This window comes from Myotis davidii, unplaced genomic scaffold (genome assembly GCF_000327345.1).
Source record: "Myotis davidii unplaced genomic scaffold, ASM32734v1 scaffold21, whole genome shotgun sequence".
In the NCBI taxonomy this organism is placed as follows: domain Eukaryota; kingdom Metazoa; phylum Chordata; class Mammalia; order Chiroptera; family Vespertilionidae; genus Myotis; species Myotis davidii.
The window spans coordinates 2,154,025-2,159,562 of NW_006292573.1; positions in this window are offsets into that span (position 1 = coordinate 2,154,025).

Sequence of the window (5,538 nt, forward strand, 5' to 3'; positions counted from 1 at the left end):
ATGAAGGCCTATTTAACACAGTTTTTTTGAGCCAGTACATCAGGTCTACCTTGCAAGAAAACAATGACAAGGCATACTACCAGGGAAAAAACACAGTTTGAGTAAACTGAACAAGCATCAGAACCAGAGTCTAATATGGCAGGAATGTTGTAATTAGCAGAAGAGGAATTTTTAATAATTATGATTAATATGCTTAAGGGCTTTAATGAAAAAGTAGACAACATGCAAGAACAGATGGGCAATGTAAGCAGAGAGATGGAATATCTAAGAAAGAAGAAATACTGGATACCAAAAACAATGTAACAGAAATACATAATTCCTTAGTCCACTCATCAGTGGACTGCACACAGCAAAGGAAAGGATCTCTGAGCTTCAAGATATTACAATGGAAATTCTCAAAACTGAAAAGCAAAGAAAAAGAGACTAAAAAACATTGACAGGTTATTCAGGTACTGTGAAACAATGCTACTGGATGTAGCATATATGTACTGGCAATACCATTGGAAGTCATAATGACTGATAATTTCCCCTAATTAGTGTCCCACACTAAACCATAGATCCAGGAAGCCCAGAGAACAAGTAATATAAAAAATCCTTCTCCTTGGCATATAATATTCAAATTCAGAAAATCAAAAATAAAGAAAAAATTCTGAAAGAAGCAAGATTGGTGTTGGAAACACACCTTACCTATGAGGAGCAAAGATAACATCTTGCTTCTCTCAGAAATCATGCAAGCAAGAAGAGAGTGAAATAAAGTATTTAGTGTTCAGAGAAAAAAAGCAACTAAACTAGAATTTTATACCTTGTTAAATTATGCTTCAAACTGAGGGAGAAATAAAACTTTTGTAAACAAAATTTGAGAGAGTAAATAGAATAAAACTGTCTTTTCCCCCAGATGACATGACTGTCTATGTAGAAAATCCAAAGGATCAACAAAAAACTGAAACTAATAGCTGATTATAACAAGGTTGCAGAATTCAAGGTTCATAAACAAGTTAATCATTTCCCTATATAACAGCAATAAAAAAGAAATTTAAAGTTAAAAATACAATATTATTTATATTATCACTCCCCAAAATGGAATACTTCAGTATAAATCCAACAAAATATGTACAATGTCTATATTAGGGAAGCCACAAGATTCTGATAAACAGAATCAAAGAAGAACTAAATAAATGATGAGATATTCTACATTCATATATAAGGAGACTAAATATTAAAATGTCAGTTCTTCCCAACTTGATATATATATAGCTCTTATGTAACTCCAATCAAACTCCCAGAAAGTTATTTTGTGTATACCAAAAACTTATTCTAAAGTATATATGGAGAGGCAAAAAAACCCAGCATATGCAGCCCAAGATTGAAGAAGTACAAAATTAGAGGGCTGACACCATCTGACTCAGCAATTACTATAAAGCTATAGTTACATAGACAGTGTGATATTTGTGAGACAATGGACAAATGGATCAATAGAACAGAAATAGATTCATGTAAATATTGTCAGTTGATCTTTGACAAAGGAACAAAGGCAATACAATGGAGAAAATATAGTATTTTAAACAAATGATTCTGGAACAACTGGATATCCAAATGCAAAAAAAAAAAAATAAAAAAAATGAATCTAGGGACAGACCTTATATCCTTACCAAAAATTAACTCTAAATTGATCACAAAACTAAATGTAAAATGCAAAATTATAAAATTCCTAGAATATGATATAAGAGAAAACCTCAGTGACTTTGAATATAGCATGACTTTTTGATAAAACAAGGAAGGCACAATCCATAAAAAAAAAGTGATTAGCTGGACTTTATTAAACTTAAAGACTGTTGTGAGAAAGACAGTTTCAAGAGAATGAGAAGACAAGTCAAAGAATTGGAGCAAATGTTTACAAGAGACACATCTGATAATGGGCTGTTACTCAAAATATACAAAGAATTCTTAAAACTCAGTAATAAAGAAAATGAACAACCTGATTAAAATATGGGCAAAATACCCGAACAAACTTTGACTTAAAGAAGATGTACAGAATTCAAATAAGTGTATGAAAAGCTGTTCAACATTATCTATCAGTAGGTAATTGCAATTAAAATGAGATACCACTACACCCCTATTAGGATGGCCAAAATCCAAAACACTGGAAATACCAAATACTAGCAAGCTTATGCAACAACTAGAACTCTCCTTTATTGCTGCTGAGAATTTTAAAAAGGTGCATCCACTTTATCAGACAGTTTGGCAATTTTTTTACTAAACTATACATACTCTTACTATATATGTTTTAAAAATATATTTTATTGATTTTTTACAGAGAGGAAGGGAGAGGGATAGAGAGTTAGAAACATCGATCAGCTGCATCCTACACACTCCCCACTGGGGATGTGCCCGCAACCAAGGTACACGCCCTTGACCGGAATCGAACCCGGGACCCTTGAGTTTGCAGGCTGACACTCTATCCACTGAGCCAAACCGTTTAGGGCACTCTTACTATATTATTCAGTGATTATACTCCTTGTTATTTACCAATACTAATAAAAACTTATGCCCACATTTTATTCCACCTGCACTTGGAATTTTATAGCAGTTTTATTCCTAATTGCCAAACTTGAAAGTAACCAAGATGTCTTTCAGTAGAAGAATGGGTAAATGAACTGCAGTGTATCCTGACAAAGGAATATTATTCAGTGCTAAAAAGAAATGAACTGTCAGGGCAATAAAAGACATAGAGTATATCTAAAATAATGTTACTAAGGAAAATAAACTAGTCTACAAAGGCTACATGCTGTATTATTCCAAACATATGACATTCTGGAAAAGGCAAAACTATGGAGATGGTAAAAAAAGAAAAAAAAGATAATAAAGTCATTGGTTGCCTGGAATTGGGGAGGAAAGAGGAATGAAAAAGCATTGCACAGAGAATATTTAGGACAATGACACTATTCATTATGATGCTTCAATGGTATATACATGTCATTATATATTTGTCAATATCCATATAGTTGTACAACACCCTGAGTGAACTGTAGTGTAAACCTTGGACTTTGAGTGATAATGATGTGTCAATATAGATTCATCAGTTGTAACAAATGCACTATTATAGTGCAGGGCATTGATAGGAGAGGAGGTTGTGCATGTATGGGATGGGGAGTATGTGGGTACTTTTTGTATTTTCTGCTCAGTATCGCTGTGAATAGAAAATTGCTCTAAAATGAAGTTTATAGTAATAAAAAATGAAATGATATGTCTGAGTCATGTAATGAAATATTCTGCAAAAAGAAGTCAACGAAATTATTTAATTTTTCATAATTTTAAAACATAAAACTATAATATGTAAAGATAAAAAACATAGTTTATTTTCATATGGACTTACAATTGGGTTTACAGTTTATATAATAAAAGACAATAATAAATTTTTACTTCTTTTAAAAAGGAGGTGGATTTCAGGTGATATTAGCAATTGAGACAGAACCAAAGCAGAAGGCACGTAATGCATATGTTGCTAGGAACTGAGCAGTTTAAAGAAAATTTGAACTGACATTTGAGGCAAGGTTTTATGTTTCATCCTGTGGTTTGTACTCAATGGAATCAAACAGTATATGATGAGGCACTTTTATTTTCCAGATTTGTAAACTTTCTGATCTGAGGAGCTCTATATGCAACCAGAGGCATCCTGAAAGTTATGAAGAAATATTTCTTTCATTCAAAGGAAAACAACATAGAAGGTAAACAGTTATTGACAATTTCTACTGGGAGCTTTAAGCAGTTTCTTTTTCTCTACCTGTTTGTCTTTTTCCTTACCATAGAGTCACTCCTTCAGAGTTCTGTTGTTTTCTTCATAGTAGTGCTAGTGAGCTGGTTACATAAAAGTATAAACTACTAAGGTGATGGAATTATCAGAGAAGATACTGTCCTTAGCTCTATGTATTTTTATTGGGATAGCAATACCCAAACCATGTTCTCTTCTTCAGATCTCACCATCTAGAGCTATACAGAAAATTCTTACATTCATTCATGTAGGCTTTCCCTCAGTGATTACTTATTGAGTATTTTGTACCACATGCTATTTTAGAATATAATGCAAAGCAAAAGAATCACTTTGTTCTCATGGAGATCACTGTTGTCTGGAAGAGATGAACATTAATGTAAAAAATCTCATAAGATGGTAACAATTCAGAAGAGGCCTAATAAAAACTCAGCTTTGGGAAGTCAGAGAAAAATGGGTCTAAAGAAATGAAAATTAGGCTTAGGTGAAAGAATAAATAGTTATCTAATAAAAGAGTAATATGCAAAGTAACCATCACTTTGCAATAAAGATGGTGGTGCCCGCAGCTAATAAGGAGGGAATATTCAAATTGACGTGACAAAGATGGCAGCACCAGCCGGAGCCAAGGAGCCAGCCGGAGGGTGGGTGGGAGCAACCCAGGAATGGGGCTAGGGGCGATCAGTCCAGGAGGGATGGGCAGTTGGGGGTGATCAGTCTGGCAGTGGGGGCAGTTGGGGGCGAGCAGGCCAGCAGGCCGGTAGTTGGGGGTGATAAGGCCAGCAAGGGAGTGCTGTTGGGGGAAAGCAGGCCAGCAGAGGGGCAGTTGGGAGCAAGCAAGCTGGAGTGGGGGGGCAGTTCAGGGTGATCAGGCTAGCAGACAGAGTGGTTAGGGGCGATCAGACAGGCAGGCAGGTGAGTGATTAGGAGCCAGCAGTCCCAGATTGCAAGAGGTCCCAGATTGGAGAGGGTGCAGGCCAGGCTGAGGGACACCTCCCCCTGCTCCCCAGCACGAATTTCATGCACCAGGCCACAAGTCTAATATAAGAGGACAGGAAATAGCATTCAAGCAGAGACATTTAGTTAAATATGTTGGCATAGACAGGGCTTAATATGAGTTTACTGTCAACATATAAAAGTAAATAATAGAATAATTGCTTTCTACAACTAATTTTGCATTCAATATGCATTTCAAACTCCAAAATTATTAAATTTGCTCTATATGGGAAATGAGATCATGATTAGGTCTTTTTATTTCTTTTCTATATTTCTAAATCTAGTTAAAATACTTTCATGTGATATGAATATATTACAAAAATAATTGTGTTTCCTCTACTGTGTTTTACCAAATAACTTGTGTTCTTACTTTTTCATGAAAAATGTTTGGCACTCAACACCTTATTTTCAATCAATGTAAACTGATTTATCTAAAAAATACTACACGTTTATATCCGCATTTATAAGTTATTCTATCTCTAGGAAAAGAGGACAGCCTTATGAAAAAGGAGATGCTGTACCCTGAGAGGACCTCTGGACCAGTCAGGATGCTCATTATCAGTCCAATTATCCCCTGATAATTGGCCTGCCTGTGGGAATAATAGGCCGGGATGATTGAACTCCGTGCTGACATATTCACAGCATCCTCCACACTGCATTCAAAACTTCTTAACTTCTCCTTAAATAATGGAAGAGTCTAACTCTAGCTGTTAGAATATTTTATTTGCTCAACGTTTAACTTCCTGTGAACACTGAAGAACCGCTCTGCTGAGGCCCCG